This window comes from Bactrocera dorsalis, chromosome 1 (assembly GCF_023373825.1).
Source record: "Bactrocera dorsalis isolate Fly_Bdor chromosome 1, ASM2337382v1, whole genome shotgun sequence".
NCBI classification, from domain to species: domain Eukaryota; kingdom Metazoa; phylum Arthropoda; class Insecta; order Diptera; family Tephritidae; genus Bactrocera; species Bactrocera dorsalis.
The window spans coordinates 45,076,190-45,100,593 of NC_064303.1; the positions used below are offsets into that span (position 1 = coordinate 45,076,190).

Sequence of the window (24,404 nt, forward strand, 5' to 3'; positions counted from 1 at the left end):
AGAGGCTGACATCACCGCCGTCCAAGAAATGCGATGGACAGAAACGAGTAGGTCCTTGTGACATTTACTACAGTGGCCATATAAAGGAGCGCAAGTTTGGTGTTGAATTCGTGGTGGGAGAGAGACTCCGTCGCCGAGTACTATCCATTCACTCCTATGAATGAACGTCTAGCTACAATCCGCATCAAAGCGAGGTTCTTCAACATATCGCTGATTTGCGCCCACGCCCCGACGGAAGAGAAGGACGATGTGACCAAAGATGCCTTTTATGAGTGCTTGGAGCGCACTTATGAGAGATGCCCCCGCCATGATGTTAAAATCGTGCTTGGCGACTTCAACGACAGGGTGGCTAAACGTTCATTCATAGGAGTGAATGATAGTACTCGGCGATGGAGTCTCTCTCCCACCACGAGTCCAACACCAAACTTGCGCTCCTTTATATGGCCACTGTAGTAAATGTCACAAGGACCTACTCGTCTCTGTCCTTGTCCCGTCCATCGCATTTCTTGGACGGCGGTGATGTCAGCCTTTATCTTTACGAGGACATCTACCAGCTGGGCAGCGGCACCTTCCCAATGAAGGGACCGGACATTCCAGGTGCATGCCCTCAAATCATAGTCCTTATTTCGTTTGCCATGGTCGTCATCAAAAGGGGGGTCTCTCATCCGAGGCTGTGTTTGCTTTTTCATTGGGGGTGTTTTTTACGTGGCGGGTCCCAAACCCAGCGCACAACCCTAAGTAGGGGATATTTCGCCTTCTCACTTTAGGCTACCCAGAGTATACTTGGTCAAAGACCGGAAGTCGTGAGCTGCTTGAGTCATATGTAAAAGAATCGTTTCTGGCCACTCCCAAGTGAATGGCGATCAGAGAACGTTCCTCACTTGCGTGAACTTCTACACATGACTCCATCCTCCTCAAATTGTTATGAACAAAAATAACAACAAAACAACTGATAGGGAGAACACCAGCAACAAATCTACCAGGAGAATCTATAAGTATGGATATATAACACATAGGAAATAGAACATATATAACTAGTACGTGTAGGTACTCAAAATATTTATTAATGAGAGAAATAGCAGATAAAGTCAACACCGTAGACAAACTAGAAGAAATTCTCACACTTACATACCCATATTGTAGAAACCTACAAACCGACAATGAGAGTATATTAACATCGATAACTTGTATGTCACTATATTGACGACAACATATAACACATAATCGTACGCCAACAGCTCATTCGGTTCAGTTGAACCAGAGATAAAGAGATGTTTAACTCCAATTGCTAAACGTCAAAACCACCTAAACTTTGACAGCTAATCGAGTTCAGGAGATTTTAACGTTTAGCAATTGGAAAAGAGGGACGACCAAATTAAAATCGAGCCAAATTATTATTCGAATGGAGACATTTTTCATTTTTTTGTCTTCATTTGTAACGGCCATTAGTTCGAAGAATAGCGAAGGCGAAACAGCACGTAAGTTGAAAGATGTGAGTATATTTTAACTTTTATTAAATAAACTTGCATAGTATTCATTAAATATACACTTTTTGCACTATTATTATTATTATTATTATTATACATATTTTATAATTAATTTTTTACCTTTTTGTATTTTATTTTGTTTCTTTTAATAGGCGTAAATGTTAGCTCAAACGTTTAGGTGTTTTTGAAGATCTTAGTGAAAAAACACCTAAACTCATTTTTGCGTGCGAGCGGAATTTTTCCAATGAAATGCGTAACGTAAAAAAATTGCGTCCGAGAACCGTTCCGGACATTAATTTAATTATTGAGCCAATATTTAACGCCCCAAATTCTTTTTTGGAAAATTCAATTCAAATGGGAGTTGAAGATTTTTTTCCCCAAATGGAAGGATCTGCCTCAAATGCAAGCGGTGCATCGAGGCAGCTGCTTCCACTTTTATAAAGGGAAGATCGCGAAAATATTTTAGGGCCTCTGCCACTTCTTGAGGAGGAACTACTAAAGAGTTGTGAAAAAGTCGCGCAAACAGGTAAGGGTCTGACAGCAGGGACAGATAGAAAAAAAAATTGAGAGAAGAGAATAGGCTTTTAAAAATAAAATTGGATGAAAAAGAACGGGAGAATATGAGTTTAAAAGCTCAGTTGGTCCAAATGGCAACTGAATTAGAAATATGTAGGGAAATGTTAAGAAGTAGTTCATTTAGAGAAGAGTCAGATCCTCTTGAGATAGTTTGCAGCAAAGTTCCTGCTCAGTTAGGTGTTTGTATTAGGAGTAGTTTTTTAAATAGTTATCGCCAAAGTCACGGTCGGCGATATGATACTTTTCTTAAAACTTTAGCTTTGGGTGTATTTTTTTGTCATCAATCGCTTACCGCTACCTAAAGCACCAACTTAGTTTTCCCTCGGAAATTACGTTACATAATTTTGTCGCAGATTAGCCTCGTTTCCCACGTTGCACCCAAAGCAGCATAAAGTCTTTTTAAATTAGGAGTAAGGGATTTTCTGTCGAACAAATGTTCATATCAGTTTCTTGTGATGAAATGTCACTGAAATGTCATTCGCAGTATGATAGGAAATTTGATGGGGAAATTTGATAGGGTGTTGAAGATTATGGCGATGAAAATCGCACATTTAGAATAGCCACAACTGCAATGACCATAATGGTGCAAGGTATTGTTGGGGAACCTTGGTCCCACCCGTTAGCTTATTTTTTTATAGAGGCTCATGTAAAGGGGATGTCCTCAAGAAATATATTCTTGAAGCCAATACCCAACTTCGAAATATAGGGCTAGTTCCTTTCCATTTTGTTTGTGACCATGGTACCAATTTTCAAAATTTAGCTAATTTGTTAGGTGTTTCAATGTCACGGCCTTTTTTCAACGTTAATGGTAAGGAAATATGTTTTTTTTTTACGATAACCCCCATTTATTAAAATGTAGTCGAAACTGCTTACAAAATATGAAAAATAAAGTTGATTTTAAAAATAGTTGCGTATGTTGATCAGATATAGTCCATTTTTATAAACAGGACTCTAGGTCGAGTTATCGGTTCCTTACCTGAAGACAAGACGACTATGTCAGGACTGCTTAGAGCATTTTTGTGGTCAGATTAGAAGTAGGGGAGGTACCAGAGTTACACCTTTCATGTTCTCTAGTTTATTTAGGAAGTCGTGGGGTTTCTTCTTCTTCTTCTTTACTGGCGTAGACACCGCTTACGCGATTATAGTCGAGTTAACAGCAAGGCTGTCGTTTAGTTTTCACGTTTTTACGTGGTGGGTCCCAAACCCAGCGCACAACCCTGCGGAGGGAAGGTTTCGCCTTCTCACTTTAGCTCGCCTTCAAACGGATATTCTTAGGCTACCCAGAGGATACATGGTCAAAGATCGGAAGTCGTGAGCTGCTTGAGTCATATGTAAAAGAATCGTTTCTGGCCAGTCCCAAGTGAATGGCGATCAGAGAACTTTCCTCACTTGCGTGAACTTCTACATATGACTCCATCCTCCACACATGACTCCATATCGTAACAAAAGGTAACTGTGAGCTGCCTTTAGAACCCGAAGCCACAGTTATTTCAGAACATAGCCATAATGTTCTTCTTAACGTGTGCAATGATTCCGTTTTAAGTGACCTTTCTTGGCAGGATTTCCAGGGTTTACCACGGCCCGAATAATCCATTGTTAGATCCATTACTTTAGATAGTAGTTTAGAAATTAACTTTTTAAAGGAAAATGCTTTTAATTATTTTTGCGGCTACCTTTATTTGAAAATTTTTAAAACGCACACATGCCTCCTGTCATTACCTTATTGAGGAGATGAAATTCCTTCTGATGAATTCATCTTCATACACCAAAACCAGATCGATAAATGCAACTTAGTGAAGCAAATTCTTGAGGAATTTGTTGCATTTAAAAATAATTAAGAAATAAAATTTGTTGAGGAATTTGACAGAAATTGTCATAAAATAGGATTAGGAGAAATTCTTTTTGCTAAATTAAAAGATATTAGGCCCTTCTTGTGTTGTGAAGACTGTGACCCAAATTGCTCTATTTATTAGAATTAGAATTTATTTTGTGACAAAATTTTTAAATAAAGATTTATCTATAGCCAATTTTAGGAATAAAATTTTGTGTGTTTCACATTTGTAGTTTTTATCTTCCTTTTTTAGTGGATGCAATGGGCTTAAATATTTTATACTAAAATAAGCTTTTTTTAAGCAGATTCGAATTAAGAGGCTCTAAAGTTAGATCGATAAAGATTAGAAAGTCTTTAATTACAAATTATAATTTGGCGTTTAAATATTGGCATTTGTATACATGTTTATTTTTATAGTTTTAAGTATTATATTAATATAATGTAATATGAAGTGATATTGTTTTTGTTTTTTTTTTCTATACTATTATATGTATGTACGTATATGAATTGTTATCGTTTTGTTTTTTTTTCATTTTTTATGTAAATAAATTTTTAATGGGTGATATAGGCCTACTGGGAAACCGAGCACCCAAAAATAACTTCAGTAACGCGCCCTTTTGCATACCTCATAGGTGGTGTGGAAAATGCGAATTGGGTGTTTTATTTAAAATGCCCAAAAAATAGCTTTTTTTTCTGATCTGACTACAATGGAAAATGTTATAAAAAACGCTTATTTTGAGGCGTTCTCACACTGGAATAAGTTAAACATCCCCTTATTCCTGGTTGAACGCTTGCATAGCACACTGGTAGAAATCGCAGTAACATTAGCTAAACAAAATAACACCGATCCAGTTTCGGAAATATTTAACGTAGCATACGAGTATAATAGGACAATACACTCGGTGACAAAACAAAAACCAGTGGAAGTATTTTTCAATAGGAAGAATTATCCGGAAATAAAACAATTGATTGAAAAAAACAAAGACAAAGTTTTAGATTCTGCGAAAAAGTGGAGGGCTTTCACGAGTCCTCTAGATTCAGGCGAATTCTCGCGAAAAACCCTGTGTCCCTGGGGTACCTTAAGGATGTAAATGAGAACTGGGCGCTGAGCAGTGAAGATACACTACAGATGCTCCTTGACGCTCACTTCCCTAGTAACACGTCCTCCACGGAGGTATCTCTCGGAGCGTTGAATGCTGATCGCACGGCCTTTGCCGGCCTTCTGGATGAGCATCACTTGACTTGGGCGATAAATTCGTTCAAACCGTTCAAGTCCCCGGGACCGGACGGCATCATACCAGCGCAACTGCAGTAGGCTGTTAAGGTATCATGCGGCTGGTTGGCACCGATCTATGCGAACTGCATCAGATTAGGTTACATCCCGGGGGCCCGGAGGCGAGTCAGGGTTACGTTCATCCCGAAGGCTGGCAGGGGCTCCCACGTCACGGCCAAGGATTTCAGGCCCATCAGTCTCTCCTCGTTTTTACTAAAGATTTTGGAGAGGCTGAGGGACTGGTATCTAAGGAGGCGCATTCCGAGGGACTATCTATCAGGAGCGCAACATGCGTATCGTAAAGGAAGGTCAGTGGACACTGCCTTGCACACTATCGTGTCGTGGCTTGAGGAAGCAATTGAGGGCAAGGACTTCGCGGTTGGGACCTTCCTCGATATTGAGGGAGCTTTCAACAATGTCCTGCCAGAGGCAGTCGTAGCTGCACTAGACGGTCTTGGGGTTGAATCGAACCTCAAGCAGCTCATTTTCAGTCTCCTGGGCGACAGAGTGGTCGAAGCAGAATGGGGCAGCGCGAGCGCGCGGCGGAGTGTGAGCAGGGGAACCCCGCAAGGGGGGGTTCTTTGTCCTCTTTTATGGATCCTAGTCGTTAACGACCTTCTCAAAAAGCTAGAGGATCTCGGCTGTCAGGTGATTGCCTATGCAGACGATGTAGCACTTATGGTGAAAGGAAAGTTTGTAAGCGCCGTGTATGAATTGACGCAGGGATATCTCAGCGTTGTAACGAAATGGGCGGTCGAAAATGGACTTGCCATCAATCCAAATAAAGCAGAAATGGTTTTATTTAGTAGAAGGTACAAGATCCCGGAGGCGCCGTTACCGCTATTGGGAGGTATCCGCTTGCAACCAGCGGATACAGTGAAGTATTTAGGGCTCATCCTGGATAAGAAGCTTTCATGGAAGCCGAATATCGAGGAGAGAGCCAAAAAGGCATCGATTGCCTTATATTGCTGTAGAGGAACTATTGGCAAGAGGTGGGGCCTCTCACCGAAAGTGGTATTCTGGCTCTATGACACCATAGTCAAGCCCATAATATTCTATGGAGTCTTCATGTGGTGGAGGGCTTTGCAGAAGACCACACTTTCAAAGAAACTTGAGAGCGTTCAACGAGCTGCGCTCATTAGCATGTGTGGTGCATTAAGGTCCACCCCAACCATCGCACTTAATGCAATCCTGAACATAACGCCGGTGGATATTGCCGGAAGGTGTATGGCCGCAGAGGTGGCTATTAGGCTCAGAGAGTCTGGGTTCCTAAAGGGGCGTGCATCTGAACACTCGGATATCCTCACAAGCTTTGACTTCATACCGGATCATCAGGATCATGGAGTCGCCATATCGAACTCCGGTGGCTCCTTCTCTGCACATATACCGACGAGGGAGGTTTGGCAGGGAAGAAGTCGCTGGAGGAGAGGGGCAGTAAGCTTCTTTACGGATGGGTCGAAGCTTGGGGGGAAGGTCGGTGGAGGGGTCTACTGTCGGGAGCTCTCCATAAAATCCAGCTTCAGACTTCCCGACTATTGCAGCGTTTTCCAGGCTGAGGTTGCAGCCATCAAGGTAGCAGCAGACATGCTGCTCAAAAGTGTGTCTACCTTCGGGGAAGTGACCATTCACTCAGATAGCAGAGCGGCGATACTAGCCTTGAACGCGTTCACAGTGCGTTCAAGGTTGGTCGAAGAGTGTCTGGCGTCACTGTCTCGGGCGGCGAGTGCTTTTATTATAAGACTGGTGTGGGTGCCGGGCCACAGCGGAATCGTAGGTAACTGCAAGGCTGATGAGCTGGCACGGAATGGCACCCTAGAATCATTATCGGTAGAATGGGAACGGGTAGGTGCTCCTGCATCCTCCTGTTCTCTACTACTGGATGGCTGGGCCTCGCGACTGCTCGGTCAGCGATGGTCCAGCATTGGTACCTGTGCGGTCGCAAAGGCCTTTTGGCCCAAGATAGACCGCAGAAGATCTGGTGATCTCTTTGCCCTCAGTAATATCGGATATTAAACGGTTTGCCGATATCTAAGTCCGAACACGGGAGTTCGTTTTTCAATGGGTTCACAAAGGTCTAATTCTACTAGTCCATATGCGATCTCTTGATCAGCCGTCTAACCTAACCTAACCTAACCTAAGTTTTAGATTATCATAATAAAAAAAGAACACAAAAAGTTTATGAACCAAGACAAATAATTTACGAACTGTCAAAACGACGTACAAAAACTGAACAAAAATATTTAAAATACATATGTAGTAATAGAAAACCGTGAGGACACAGTTTTAGTAGAGAGAGGAGGAGACAACATGTCCTACTTAAAGATAACATTCGTAACACTCCTATTGAACTTAATAATAAACATAAAAGCATACGAGTACACAGTGAGCAATCTAAAAAATAAAAAATTTATATTCACCGAAACTGACGACGCATACCTATATGAAGATACCGAATATTTATACCATTTATTTAATTTAACGACAATACTGGAAAAATATAAACGGATAGAATATAGATCATTTGGCATGACACAACAGGATATCATAAACGAGAATAGAATCTCAATACAAAAGAGATCAATAAACATTTTAAGGACTGTAATAAAGTTTATAACTGAGACTCCAGATCATGACGATCTTATTGAAATAAAAACACATTTAAATGAAATAATATAAAATAATAATCAACAAAGAGTCATTAACTCACACTTTGAACAATTAATCTCAAAGGTTGATCCTCAATCAATCTCAACAAGTCTAGTCATATCAGAAACTTTAAAGGAATTAGAAACCCTATTTGAAACTATAAATTCTGTAAAAAATTAAATTACTTGTCTAAATCTTTAAATTTAAATGATATAAAACAAATAATAAAAAACGAAAAGTCCACAATAAATGTAATTAGAGTTGAGGATACATATCGCTCATTTGCTGCAAGACCGGCATAAATATGAATACCTCTTATATGCTCCGCTTGAGAAGAGGTGTAAGGTTGGGGTCGCCGTGTAAGGTTGTAGTCAGTTGAAAACTTTAAACGCGTTTTGTGAAGAATCAATTTTTTTGACTTATGCCGGTCTTGCAGCAAATGAGCGATATGTAATCATTTATAAATACCCTTTAATAACACAAAAAGTAAATTATTTAAAGTAACATCGTTAAGCTATCTACATGGCAAATATATAATAGACAAATATATAGCTCAATGTAATATAAATAATTATTCAAGAGTAAAAGAATGTAAACAATCACTAAATAATTTGTATATGTAAAACCAACAAGGATAATGAATGTATTTCGAAATTAGTGCTAAAAGAAAAGGCCAATTGTAAAACTATTGAAGAAACAATATCATAATATTAGATTATTTGTAATATAATATTAGATGGAAAATATGAAATTAATAACGAAACTATCTCAGGAGTAAACTTGATCCAGTTCAATGACACCATTAAAATAAATGGACGAAGGTACACAAACATACAGAATACAATAAAGCAGATAATCCAACATGAAGGCACCATAACAATTGATGAAGTAATCAACTTCAATGAAGAAACTAAATTTACGAATTTCCGGAAGTTACATAAATTACTCATTCCAATTGAAGATCACCCGATCCAAACTTTATGCTACACAATCACAACCTTTGGAAGTATAGTCCTGATAATTTGGACACTACTCACATTAATCATACTACGACAAGTTACTCAAGAAAGAAAGAAACTACACGAACTTCAACAACTCATAGCCACTTTCTTCTTCTTCTTAATTGGCGTAGACATCGCTTATGCGATTATAGGCGAGTCAACAACAGCGCGCCAGTCATTTCTTCTCTTCGCTACGTGGCGCCAGTTGGATATTCCCAGCGAAGCCAGGTCCTTCTCCACTTGGTCCTTCCAACGGAGTGGAGGTTCCATCGAATGCGATATTCGCCGTGGCCAACGCGCAAAGGACCATAAATCTTTCGCAGAACTTTTCTCTCGAAAACTCGCAACGTCGACTCATCTGTTGTTGACATCGTCCAGGCCTCTGCACCATATAGCAGGACGGGAATTATGAGTGACTTATAGAGTTTGGTTTTTGTTTGTCGAGAGAGGACTTTGCTTCTCAATTGCCTACTTAGTCCGAAGTAGCACCTGTTGGCAACAGTTATCCTGCGTTGGATTTCTAGGCTGACATTGTTGGTGGTGTTTACGTTGGTTCCAAGATAGACGAAAATATCTACAACTTCAAAGTTATGACTGTCAACAGTGACGTAAGTGCCAAGTCGCGAGTGCGACGACTGTTTGTTTGATGACAGGAGATATTTCGTCTTGCCCTCGTTCACTGCCAGACCCATTTCTTTTGCTTCCTTGTCCAGTCTGGAGAAAGCAGAACTAACGGCGCGGGTGTTGAGGCCGATGATATCAATATCATCGGCGTACGCCAGCAGTTGTTCACCCTTATAGAAGATGGTACCTTCTCTGTTGAGTTTTGCAGTACGAACTATTTTCTCCAGAGGCAGGTTGAAAAAGTCGCACGATAGGGAATCACCTTGTCTGAAACCTCGTTTGGTATCGAACGGCTCGGAGAGGTCCTTTCCGATGCTGACGGAGCTTTTGGTGTTGCTCAACGTCAGTTTACTCAGCCGTATTAATTTTGCGGGGATACCAAATTCAGACATCGCGGCATAAAGGCAGCTCCTTTTCGTGCTGTCGAAAGCAGCTTTGAAATCGACGAATAGGTGGTGAGTGTCGATTCTCCTTTCACGGGTCTTTTCCAAGATTTGGTCCATGGTGAATATCTGGTCGGTTGTTGATTTACAAGGTCTGAAGCCACACTGATAAGGTCCAATCAGTTTGTTGTGGGTGGGTAAGTTCTTCGCCGCCGTGTTTGAATAGCTCGGCCGACAATCCATCGGCCCCTGCCGTTTTGTTGTTCTTCAGGCGAGCAACTGCTATTCGAACTTCTTCATGATCGGGCAATGGAACGCCTGCTCCATCGTCATCGATTGGGGTATCGGGTTCGCCTTCTCCTGGTGTTGTGCATTCACTGCCATTCAGCAGGCTGGAAAAGTGTTCCCTCCATAATTTAAGTATGCTCTGGGCATCGATGGCTAGATCACCTTGGGGGGTTCTACAGGAGTATGCTCCAGTCTTGAAACCTTGTGTAAGCCGCCGCATCTTTTCATAGAATTTTCGAGCATTACCCCTGTCGGCCAGCTTATCAAGCTGTTCGTAATCACGCATTTCTGCAAATCGACCGCACGTGTTGTGGTCGATCGTAACGTTGCGAGGTAGGCAGCCTGTTTTCTCTCCGCTGCGACACGGCACTCCTCGTCGTACCAGCTGTTCTTTTGCACTTCCCGAAAACCAATGGTTTCGGTTGCAGCGTAAGGAGTTTGAAATGCCGTCTCACAGTTCCCTTATACCGAGTTGTTGACGAGTGCTCTCAGAGAGCAGGAGTGCAAGCCGAGTAGAGAACCGTTCGGCTGTCTGTTGTGATTGCAGCTTCTCGACGTCGAACCTTCCTTGTGTTTGTTGGCGTGCGTTTTTTGCTGCACAGAGGCGGCTGCGAATTCCGGCTGCAACAATATAGTGGTCCGAGTCGATGTTAGGACCTCGGAGCGCACGCACATCTAAAACACTTGGAGACGTGTCTTCCGTCTATCACAACATGATCGATCTGGTTGGTAGTTTTTCGATCCGGAGACAGCCTTCTTCTTATTATCTTCTTATGCTGGAATCTAGTACCACAGATTACCATATTTCAGGCCCCGGCGAAGTCGATCAGCCTCAACCCATTTGGGGATGTTTCCTCGTGGAGGCTGAATTTACCGACCGTAGTACCAAAGATACCTTCTTTGCCCACCCTGGCGTTGAAGTCGCCAAGCACGATTTTTACATCGTGACGGGGGCACCAACTTTACATTATAAAAATGAGGGCATTTTTTTTATAAGAGAGAGGAGAGTTAATACCAGTATCAACGACACTTATACACAAGTAAGAAGAAACGCTGATAAAGCCAGTTCTGCCCTAATCAAATAAACAAGAGTATCAAATACAACGAATAATATATAACATGTTCATTCACATTGTTCATGTGAACTTCTAAGAATAAAAATCATATTTTGCAAAAGAAAATATATATTTTTTAACCATTCATAAGTATATGAATTAACTTACTCGCGACTTGGTCCCCACTTCACTGTTGACAGTCATAACTTCAAAGTGGTAGAAAATTTTGTCTATCTTGGAACCTGTAATAACACCAACAACAATGTTAGACTCGAAATCTAACGCAGAATTATTCTTGCCAACAGGTGCCACTTCGGATTGAGTAGGCAATTAAGGAGTAAACTCCTCTCTCGACGAACAAAGATGAAAATCTATAAGTCACTCATTACTCTTGTCCTCCTATATTGTGCAGAGGCATGGACGAAGATAATATCTGATGAGTCGACGTTACGAGTTTTCGAGACAAGGTTTGTGCGGAAGATTTATTGTCCTTTGCGCACTGACAACGGCAAATATCACATTCAACAAGCTATATGAGTTATACGACTTGGAATCTCCAATTGGCGCCAGACAGCAAAAAAGAAGAATGACTGGCACGCTTTTGTAAAGTCGGCTGAAAAGCTTATATTGGCCCCAACAACCCAAAAAAGAGTTGGGTTAATCTGAAGTTGAAAAGTTATAAATATTGTTGTTAAGGTAAAATAGGCCTAGAGGGGTCGCGGAATATAATATTTGCCTAGGGGGGTAAATTGTCTCCGGCCCGTCCTGTTGAGAACGTTAACAGCGGCGTGAAGCCAAGCAAAATGTTGGACAACTCTCATCTTTTTACACTTTGCCAAACAACAGTTTTCGCTTCGTCGTTTCAGTATGAACTTTCACGCAAAGCGAGGAAAATTGTATGTTAATGGGCGTTTATAGCTAAATCATATACAATGTTTTTAGCTAATATAATATTTACTTTGAGAGAAAAGTTCCATGCATGCTCTAATCGTATTATGCCTTGACAAGTAGCGTACTTATTTCTATAAGAGAGAAGCTCCGGGCATTCTTCTTTTACCTAATGTCTCTTTATTGTTTAGGTAAGAATCAAGCAAATCGAAAAGATATGTATATTAATCCTACATAAATGAATTATAAGAAAGAAGTTGTAAACCCATATAATTTTTATATCTTAAATTTTTTTGGCTCAAAGTGGGCATACACGACACACATGTGCGTTCGATCGGTATATGTGTGCGATTGCGGTTTACTCGTGTATGGGTTTGTGCGCATACCTTTGTTTTTTTTATAGTAGAGGGAAGCATCGAAAGCCGAAGTTCGGAACTTTAATCCACTAAACCTAACCTACTCCCAACTCAAGACTCTCCCACGGGACCACCGATTAAGCATTGTTTAGCATACGCTTTTATATTCAATGCCTGTGTCCATACTGGTGCTGCGTACAGTATTACGGAACTCATTGCGTCCGCTATTAAGAATCGCCGTTAAACTACTGACCGGGCAAGCAAAAGTGAAGAGAAATCACTAAATAATGAATTCTCCAACTATTTTAACAAGCTGGGTTGCAAAATAAAAGAGTTAGAAAATATGATGGGCTGGTCAAAGGCACGTAAACCAGGCAATGCGCGATTTACATAGTAGCATAATGTGCTTATATAACAAAGCCGAGAAACCGGAGAAGAAAATTATGGCTGAGAAAGCAACACAGCTTTCTCATATTTCTAAAGAGTTGAACACCCCAAAGCGGCTGCGAGAAACATCGGGAGAACTACCCCCCACAAAAAAGCAAAGATTGCTATTGAAAAGGTGTAACAAATGACCATTGAGGCCACGAAAGTAATAGATATTACAGGCCAACATAGCGCATGTGGAAAATGGAAAGAAAGCCGATTCAGAAGAAAATAAGAACGCAACCGGACGTCATCATTATAACAAAAGAGGAAGGGTCGTCGTATGCTGATAGCCGAATCATTCCAAAGCGTCTTAGAGGGAGCGGTGGGTGAAATGGCGCTGATACAGCCAAAAACCCATAGCGTCACAATAGTGTGTAAGGATTTAGACGAAATTACTACACCTGAAGAAATCTGCGAGGCGCTAAAAAAAGAGTGTGGAATCCACAAACTGGAGAAATCAACCGTCAAAAGTAACTAAGCGTATCTTTCGTAACTAAGCGTATCATTCAAAGAAAGCCAAAATTGTTCCAAAACGCATACACAAACTGCTTGAAGGAAGGGATCTTCCCCAAATGTTGGAAGCGTCAACGCCTCGTTCTTCTCCCCAAAGGTGATATGCCCCCAGAAGAACCCTCGTCATATCGGCCCTTATGTATGCTTGATACGGCTGGAAAAGTTTTCGAGACAATTATCTACAAGCGACTCGAGAAGTATACGGAAGGAGACGCTGGGTTGAATCCAATGCAATTTGGTTTCAGAAAAGGACGAAGCACAGTGGATGCAATAAATGCGGTTACCGATATTGCGGGAAAAGCATTGGAAGGGAGCAGATGGCGCTGGGGTGACAAAAAATACTGTGTTGTCATTACCCTGGATATCAAAAATGCTTTTAACTCAGCGAACTGGACTCTAATCATTAGAGCCCTGACAGAGCTAAAGGTTCCGGACTACCTTATACGAATTGTGGCCAGCTACTTTGACAACAGAGTATTAGTATACGAAACAGAATGTGGACCTGAAACATACAAAGTTACAGGCGGTGTTCCGCAAGGGTCAGTTCTCGGCCCTGTACTCTGGAACGTTATGTACAATGGGGTTCTGAGAGTCGCGATGCCAGATGCGGTGAACGTAGTAGGTTATGCGGACGACATTGCGGTCGTAGTAGTAGCGAAAACCCTGGACGAGGCGAGGAACAAGTGCAACGAAAGTATCAGCAATATTAAAAGATGGCTCGAAAACGCTGGCTTACAACTAGCAGCTCACAAAACGGAGGTTGTTCTGATGGAAAATGGAAAAAATTAATGAGAAATGCCTCCAAAAATGGCAGGAGAGATGGAATACCTCATCGAAAGGAAGGTGGACCCATTCTCTGATACCCAATATTAGAGACTGGGTTACGCGGGATCATGGGGAGGTGAACTACTACCTCACACAATTTCTATCTGGTCACGGCTGCTTCAGAAGCTATCTGTACAAATATAAGCATGTGGAATCTCCACTCTGCATGCACTGTGAAAATGATATTGAAACGGCAGATCACATACTGGTGGAATGTGTCCGTTTCCAAAAGGAAAGGAAAATACTTTCAGATAAAGTAGGAAAGTCCTTACCCATACGCTCAAGGGATGTGGTAAAATTTATGCTAACATCCCACCTAGCATGGGATATGGTATGTGGGATAATAGCATATATTATGCAAAGGCTGCGTGAAGAGGAAATCATGATAAGACCGAGAGTGCAGTCCCGAGAAGCTGCAAACGTATGACAAAATAAGAAGTTATATATAAAAGAGATGTTGTATACATAAACAATACCTGCCCTGCGAAGGAAAGCCTATAGGTAGTTCCGCAGGGAAACACAGGTCTGGGGGCAAGGGGGTGCTTTAGCACGTATGCGCTGTATGCGAATCGGGCATAATTGTTGGTACGGGCCAACAATATCTTTTGAAGATTTACACCCACCTTTGGCGTATCCATAAAAAAAAAAAAAAAAAAAAAAAAAAAAAGCCGTCAAAAGTATGAGTAGTGGCACGCAGATATGCCTACGAGCTCAGGTTGCCAAAGCTGCACTAAAATTGGGCAAAGTTAAGATAGGATGGTCGATCTGTCGCCTTCGAGAATACTCGCCTATTCCTAGATGCTATAAATGTTTCCACCTGGGTCGCATGGCGCGTAACTGCTGCAATTTGACAGACAGATCTTCTCAATGCACACGTTGCGGTACCGCGGGACATTTAGCAAAGGCATGCACCATCGTTCCGAGCTGCATGTTCTGCAAAGGGGAACACTCAGTATTGAGCATGACTTGCCCCAAGTACCAAGAGATGATGAAGACTCTAAGAAAATGAGGTTAATACAGTTAAACTTAAATCATTCCGTAGCCGCACATGATTTGCTAGACCAGAAAATCACAGAAGAGAACATTGATGTCGCCATACTACGTGAACAATATTCTCAGCGTCTGAAAAGCACATGGATAGCAGACAAAACCGGCAAGGCAGCAATATGGTCCTGCAAAGGACAACCTTTCAAGACCAGCTCCAGAGAAGCTCATAACTGTTTCACATGGGCGAATATACAAGGGACATATTTTGTAAGTTGCTATGCTCGTCCCAGAGCAGCAATTACAGAATTGGAAGATTTCCTCTTACGGCTCTCTTTAGAAACCAGAGGCAAAACTCCTATTGTAATAGCGGGGGATTTTAAACAGCTCCTGAAGTCGGCAATTAGCCGGAGCAAAAAGTCATGTTTTGAGAAGCTCTGCAAAGAAGCAAACATTGACCTTTGGGGAACTGCTTACAAAATCTGTACATCAAGATTTAAAAATAAGCAGCAGCAACCGAAAGATGCATATTTTATGGGAAAAGTCGTCGAAACATTATTCCCGAAACACGACCAAATTTCATATGCCAAGCGACAAAACGAAGCTGCAGAGTCACCCCCGTTAGTCACAGAAGAAGAGCTCCTGCCTATAGCAAAAAAAAAATAAAAAACAACAGAGCACCTGGATTAGATGGCATACCTAACAGAGCCCTGAAGGAAGCTATAAGCTCAAAACCTCAACCGTTTTCTAAAATGTACAACGCTTTTATGAAGGAAGAGGTGTTCCCCGCCTCGTGAAAAGTACAACGTTTGGTTCTGCTCCCAAAACCAACGAAACCACCTGAAGAACCTTCATCGTACCGACCTTTGTGTATGCTCGACACAATGGGTAAAGAGTACGAAAGTATAATACGAAACCGCTTGGAATTAGTAACCCAGAAAGCCGACGGACTATCAGAGAGACAATACGGCTTTATAAAAAAGAGATCCACTATTGACGCACTACGAGAAGTCTTCGATACTGCAAAATGAGCAGTAAGTGGGAAAAGATGGAAAGGGGGCACGAAAAAGTACTGCGCGCTGATCACCCTGGATGTCAAGAATGCGTTCAACACGGCAAAATGGTCACACATAATCAAAGCCCTGGAAAAAATTCGCGCCCCAGAATACACCATAAACATTATAACTAGTTATTCTAAAAATAGACTGCTGATTTGTGATACGAACGAAAGAGCCAAGAGCTACTGGAGTATGCCAACACTGACCGTTAAGCCCGCTGTTATGGAACCTCAAGTATGACGGGATGCTAAGAAGGCAGCAACCAAAAGATGTGAAACTAATAGCATATGCAAACGATCTCATGGTGGTAGCAGTGGCAAAACAATTAGTAGACCTAAGAAGCAAATGCAATGATTGCTAAAATTATCTACGGCACTGGTTATCTTCTGTGAGTCTGGAACTGGCGGAGCAAAACCCTGAAGTTTTACTTATAAGCACCAGGAAGGTAAAAGAACAAATAGAGCTCGAGATAGAGCTTCGCAGCCGAAGCTGAAGTATCTGGGGGTAATATTAGATTCTAAATTAAAATTCAAAGAGCACATGGAGTATTGGTCCAGTAAAGCAAACAAAATTTACAATGCACTATCGAGAATGATGACCAATACAGGCTGTGTACGTTCCAGCCGGCGATTCTTAATAGCGAAAGCAATGAGTTCGGTAATACTGTACGCAGCACCAGCATGGATACATGCATTGAATATAAAAGCGTATGCTAAACAAATAATTACAGTGCATAGGATCTGTCTGTCAAACTGCAGCAGTTACGCGCCATGTGACCCAGGTGGAAACATTTATAGCATCTAGGAATAGGCGAGTATTTTCGAAGGCGACAGATCGACAATCCTATCTTAACTTTGCCCAATTTTAGTGCAGCTTTGGCATCCTGAGCACGTAGGCATATCTGTGTGCCACTACTCATACTTTTGACGGTTGATTTCTCCAGTTTGTGGATTCCACACTCTTTTTTTAGCGCCTCGCAGATTTCTTCAGGTGTAGTAATTTCGTCTAAATCCTTACACACTATTGTGACGCTATGGATTTTTGGCTGTATCAGCGCCATTTCACCCACCATTCCCTCTAAGACGCTTTGGAATGATTCGGCTATCAGCATACGACGACCCTTCCTCTTTTGTTATAATGATGGCGTCCGGTTTCGTTCTTATTTTCTTCTGAATCGGCTTTCTCTTTTTAACAATATCCACCCATTTTTCACATTCGCTATGTTGACCTGTAATATCTATTACTTTCGTGGCCTCACTGGTCATTTGTTACACCTTTTCAATAGCAATCTTTGCTTTTTTGTGGGGGGTAGTTCTCCCGATGTTTCTCGCAGCCGCTTTGGGGTGTTCAACTCTTTAGAAATATGAGAAAGCTGTGTTGCTTTCTCAGCCATAATTTTCTTCTCCGGTCTCGCGCATTGCCTGGTTTACGTGCCTTTGACCAGCCCATCATATTTTCTAACTCTTTTATTTTGCAACCCAGCTTGTTGAAATAGTTGGAGAATTCATTATTTAGTGATTTCTCTTCACTTTTGCTTGCCCGGTCAGTAGTTTAACTAAATGTTGATCCAGCAGCGGTGGATTCCCCATTTCTGCCGTTTGGGGGCGTTCTCAAAATTTTAGAATTCCTCCGAAAAGGATTCTCTGGTGTACGCCCCGTGCTATTCTCGGAGGCCATACCTCAGGGAGAAAATAGTTTAAGTACACCTGTTAGCGAGTACGTTCAGTCCCTGCCGCTAAAACCTAACTTATATTATAAATGGTTGGCAATGCCTAAACCAAAAGCAAAACAAATAGGAGAAAAAGCAGAAAAGCGGAAAAGAGAAAGCAAAAACGGCAAATTAAAAATAAGCGCACGTTTGATGCGCTGTTATTAGGGGAAATAAAAATTATTACTAAGAAATTTGGAAATTGGTCCCGAAAAGGGGCAGGTATTTGCAAAAAAAAATTGTTTAAATTAAATTGTACGTATTTATTTCTTTAGGTTTATAGCGGGATTCTATAATCAGTCTCTAGTCTCTATTTGAGAAATTTTGAGGTAAATTGTGACTATTTACTATTCACTAAACAATCTCTAGCGTTAGTCTTAAAATATTGCCTCAAATTTGAGACCTCGTAGTTAACAGGTCACAAAACTAAAAAGAACTCTTGTCTGCCATTTTGAGTACACTGAATAGAGATCATCATAGATATTAATCGAATGTCGTTTTTTTATATTTTGTAAGCTACTCAAACACTAAACGGTGAAAAATAAATTAATTTTAGATAAATTTCGTAAATATTATGAAACAAACTCAACATATATTTTTATTTTTATTGATAATTTTATTTTTTGACTATGTTATAGAAAATTTAATATTTGCTATCGACATATTCATTTTCATTCAAGTGTAAAAACATCTCTGAATAATAAAATGTAATAGATTTTGTGACTGTCAGTTACAGAATAGCAAAATCGTCTCAAGTCTCAAAAATTGTATCTAACTAAAAATCGCAAATTTAGAGACTTGAGACTGTATTACAGTACAGAATCGCACTGTTAGTATCCACTTGGATCATCCGGAATTCCGGTAAGTCTTAACACAAAAATCTAGTGTTTTCACTGTGAAAAACTAGGATTATTCTGCGAATAATCCAAGAGCGTAAAAAACACGTCCACTTCACTCAACACTAAACAATGTGTACGTGCGCATACCGATCCATGTTCGCGAAAATGTTTGACTTTTTACGATCGGTGTGCACACAAGTATGTCGTGTACACAAAATCTCATTTTTCTCGTGTCGTCGAATAGGAAAGATCGTGGACGAAGAATTTTCCGCTTCCTTGTCGACCATCTTCCATGGATAAGCATGTTCGTCGTGTGAAGAACGAACGCAAAATGGATTTGTATGTCGTGTATGGCGAAACGATTTCATACAGATCGAACGCACATGTGTGTCGTGTATGGCCCCTTTCAGGAGCTGGGTAAAATTCTGACATTCAGATTCATTTGTTGTGCGATACTTCGTAGTAGTAATCACGGTAGAGGAGGAGTAGAGAAAGTATCAGCTGATGTTATGTAAACAAAGGCACAGCTGAGAGGTGCCACTGTAGAAACGTCAAGTGTACTCCGGGGTTGAGTTTCTATTGGAATCCAAGATGGCCGACTTTTTACCGGAAAATTGTTGCATTGTGTTATTTTCTTAAAATTTATGGAAAAGTTGTCCCAAAAATATTGGTTATATATAAAAATTTAATATATTTTCAAAAGAAAATCGTTTTATTTTAATATATATTCTTAAAGATGAGAACAATATGAGCAAATACATGAAAAATTAAGTTTTTTATGTATGCCTCTTTTTAACTGTGGTAAGTCAATAAATGTTCACCACAGAAAAATGTTACGAACAAATAAGCAACCATGCCGAATAGTGGGGTCTAGATTATGCTCATTCACAGCCATATTTACATTTTTGCTATCGTAACGAAGGTTTTTGCAAGACAATTTGTTTTAGTTTATTTCATGGTTAAATCCTTTACGCTGGTTTATTTAGTTATTTGAATCTGGAAGAAGTGTTTACAAATTTCCTTTGGGACGATATGAACAAGCGATACGCGATGCTGTGAAGTACTCAAATGTAGTTATCAAATTAGTTGGTCGTGAATGCGAGACAAAATTTTAAATTCAATGACGTGCTCGTGGAAGGTGCACGTCGCAATGCTAGGTAAGCTAAAATTAAACTTTATTTCAAAAGATTTACCATGTATTTTTTTATAGAATCAGCAAAGGAGCTGGTGTAGAACGCTAGTCCCAAACCAATGAGCTTTGAGCTTGAGGGTGAAGAGCAAATACTACGGTGAGCACATTCGGATGTTCCACAAGCTATTGTAAATTGCGCTTAGAATCCCGATACTGCTGGTCAGGTTTATCAAGCTGTTGGGTAGGTTTTGAGCAAAATTGAATATACATACTTTCTAATAGCTAAACACCCACCTTGCAGACCAAAGCGTTACCAGCGAATTAATTGACTGGTTTCATCGTGTTATGCGCAAAGATGAAACATGGTGGGGATGTCGTCGTTAAGACATGCGTTGCGATTCTACCTTCTTATTGAAAGCCAAGTTCACTGAGCTTATCTGTCCTGGACAACCTATTGGTGAGCTACATATGGAACGTATCGATCGCGAATGTATTACCGATGTCATTCCCTCCGACATACCGTGGTTGAATTTTGGTGTACAATTGACCTCCATGGAAGAGCAAGTACCATGGGAATTGTGACCATATCGTGCTGCGCAATATTTATTTATTTATTTATGAACGCCAATCGGCAATAAAAGGAATAATAATGTTATTATTAATATTAATATTGCAAGAATAAATTAAGTCGCTATATCAGAGAAAATGAAACATAATACAAAAAATTCAAAAAATGCAATCCGAGTTCTAGCTATTGTGGTGGTCGTACAGATGTTTTCTCAGGTTAAAGTTGAAGGAATGGATGGAACCTCCGAAGAACTGGATCTGAGGAGTCATGTCATTGACGTAATTAGCTATCCTGTTACTGGGACCATGTATGACATAATTTTTAGTTGATTTGGTTGTTCTAATAAAGCGGTTGCGCCTGAGACTTGGGCCGTCTGTGATCATTTTAAAGCTGTCTTGTACCTCCGGAGCATCGATGAGACCATTCATTACTTTATAAAAGAACATTAAGTCCGCCAGTTTACGCCGAATCAATAGAGGTTTAATCTGGAACTTTTTCATTGCATCCTCCACTGCTGCTGTTGATGTTTGCCAAGTTATAAAGAAAGACAGTGACTTGCAGAATTTTTTCTGAATTTTTTCAAGTCTATTGACTTGAATATCAGTAAATGGTGACCATATTACCGTCCCATATTCTAAGATGGGAAGAACTAACGTCGTAAAGAGTTTAACCAGAGTGGACGCATTACTGCAGTCTTTAGCTGCTCTAATGATAAGTCCAAGCACTTTGTAAGCCTGTAAGGCGATTTTATCAGTGTGTTTGTTGAAAGTTAACTTATTAGCTATATTTATTCCGAGATCTTTAGTTTCGATGACTTCCTGAAGTTTTTGACCGTTTATTGTGTAGTTCATGACTTCAAGTGAGCGTGCTCTTGAGAAGGACATTACAGCGCACTTAGTGATATTTAAGTATAATTTATTGGTATTACACCAGGTGTTTAGGGTATCTAAGTCATGCTGCAAACCGATTTTATCTTGTTCATCATGTATCGTCCTGAAGATTTTAAGGTCGTTAAGGACTCCAGACAGCACACCGATTTTATCTTGTTCATCATGTATCGTCCTGAAGATTTTAAGGTCGTCCGCGTACAGCAAGTATTCCGACTTGAAATGTTTACCAATATCATTAACAAATATATTGAATAACAAAGGACCTAGATGTGAACCTTGAGGGACTCCAGACAGCACATCGTATTCTTTTGACAGATGACCATCAACTCTGACCTGAAGATGTCTGTTAACTAGGTAAGAATGGAAGCATTTGAGTGCCGTGCCGTTTACACCATAGTTTTTGAGTTTCATCAATAATGTATCATGGTCAACTTTGTCGAATGCCTTACTGAAGTCAGTGAACACTGCATGAACACTAGTACCAGCATTCATAGACTCAAGTATGTAATTAACATAAACAAACAGATTGGTTGTTGTGGATCTTCTGCCAACAAACCCATGCTGACGGGTGATGATAATATCCTTGAATGACGCTGCCAGTTGTGTTAAGACTACTTTTTCAAAGAGCTTTGCTAGTGACGATTGGATGCAAATTGGACGGTAGTTTTTGACATCAGATCTATGTCCAGATTTGTGTATTGGATAGACGTATGACTTTTTCCAACATGTGCTGAAAATTCCTTGTGATGATTTACTAAATATATGAGATATTGGCTCACAGAGTCCTACCGCACAACCTCGAAGAAAAATATTTGGTAGTCCATCGGGGCCTGCGCCTTTATTTATATCAAGTAATGTTAGCTGTTTGAAGACGACGTCAAAGGTAGCATCCATGTCGGGTAAGTTGCAATTTGTTCCGAAATTGCCGTCATGATTAGTTGGAGCTCCATGTACGGCCTCTGAATCTTGTGTGTATTCAGCATCAGTGGATGTATAGGTACCCTCAAAGAAAGATGCAAATAAGTTACTAATATCTTCTCCAGTGTTCGCTGTTGAATTGTTCCAATGTACTTTCGCCGGTATCTCTGTATTATTTTTTTTCTTGTTCTTGATGAATTTCCAGAAGGGTGTCTGTCTTAATGGAGTCTTCCACCTGGATCACATAATTCCGGTAACATCTAGCACTTAATGCTTTACACTCGTGTCTTAAACTGGCGAACCTATTATAGGTGAGTCTTGTGCTTCTTTGTTTGTAGATTGCGTGTGCCTTGTTTTTTAATTTTATTTTACGTATAAGTTCCAAGGTAAACCAACACGGATAGTTACTGGGTTTTTTAGCGTGTAGCGGGACGAATTTATCAACGCCTTCGTACACCTTTTGGTAAAACCAATTCAATTTATCATCTATACAATCAATTTTGTAGAGATCGGTCCAATTAGTTCTGATGAAAAATTTATTTAAGCTGTCATAATCTGCTTTCTTGAATACATAACTTGATGATGCTTCTGGTCTAAGATGCGTGTTAAACTCAAGGGTAATATCTATTGCTGGGTGAAGTTTATCTTCCTCGATGATAGCTGGTGTTTTACGTAGCACGATACCAGCATTGCTGAAGCACAAGTCCAGGGTTTTGTGGTGATTATTTAAGACATTATTGAATTGCTGGCATCCAATCATGGATAGATTTTCGTAGATTATTTTGGTGCATTCTGTCCTTGATATACTGCTGGGAAGATTATAGTCACCTATGATCAGTAGACTCGCATCCGGTAGTTTGTCACGGATATATGACAACGAATCTATATGGAGCAAATATGTGTCAACAGAGGACAGGGGAGGAATATATATACAACCAATGACAATATCTGTATTGTTACCTTTAATTTTAATAAATACTTGTTCCAGGGTGTTGTCGTTTATGATAACTAGCTCAGACTGAATGGAACGCTTTACTGCAATGAAGACTCCCCCTCCACGTTTAAAACCACTGATCATAGGATCCCTATCCTTTCTAAAGATATTATAAGACCTGTCGATAACTTCACCATCCGCTATTGACGTTTGAAGCCATGATTCCGTTATGCACAAGACATCTGATTGACTGCACGCTAAGGCTGTTAAGAATTTACTTAGTTTAGTTCTGAGACCTCTCGTGTTCTGATAGTAGAACTGTAGAGTTACGGGTTGTTTTTTCCTCACGGAACGCGCGAAAATTCTTGTCGACGATTTTTGGTTTTCCATGTACGTATTTAATTGTTTTATTAGTTGTGCCATTCTCTGCCAGTGAGTCTAGTTTAGAGCGAAGATTCTTGAGATAGGAAAGCTGTGCTTGAGTTAAGTCGGACTTAAAGGCTATACGTGAGTTATCTGGTGCTTTGGTTTTCAAAATAGTTCTAGCTTCACCTAAGGATGTCGTTTCGACCAACAGTAGACGATTACGACCAGCATTTGGACGCCCAAGACGACGCAATTTGTAGTCCGGGATCTTGACTGAAAGTTCTGGAGGTAGTATCGTTGATAGTGCTGCACGATCATCCTCCAAACGTTCCTGTCCAGAACCCTTGTTGGACTCAGTGATCCCCATCAAGATGACATTTGCTTCGCGTCTTTTACGCTCATTTATCTCAGCTATAACGTCTTCAGTCATAAGAGCCTCCAATGTAGTATTTTTTAAACTTTCCTCGACTTGGGTAATCCTCTTGTCCAATGACGAGCAATGATTAGTTAGCGAATTATTTTGTTTCGAGATTTTGGCCATATCAGAACTTAAGGTTGACAGCTTGCTTTCAATATCCTTCTTAAAATTACTGAACTTTTTATCCAAATCAAGTTTAAGACCTTCAATATGCTTACTAAGTAGTTTATCGATTTTATCAGTAATGGAACCCATATCATCAGTGTCGGGCTCCTCGGTGTCATCTAGCATGTCCTCAGATACGATTACACTTGTCTCGGACACACACGATGCACATTTAAATTTCAGTACCTCACTTCTTATTTCACTGACCAGCGTGGAGAATTCATCTTTCGTAATATTCAGGCATTTAGC

At 40.4% G+C, this 24,404-nt stretch overlaps 1 protein-coding gene across 1 annotated transcript in view; it reads left to right on the forward strand.

Moving 5' to 3' along the window:
- Positions 1 to 24,404, forward strand: part of LOC125775614 (uncharacterized) — a 231,184-nt gene that overhangs the window by 205,342 nt on the left and 1,438 nt on the right. The window lies entirely within an intron of this gene.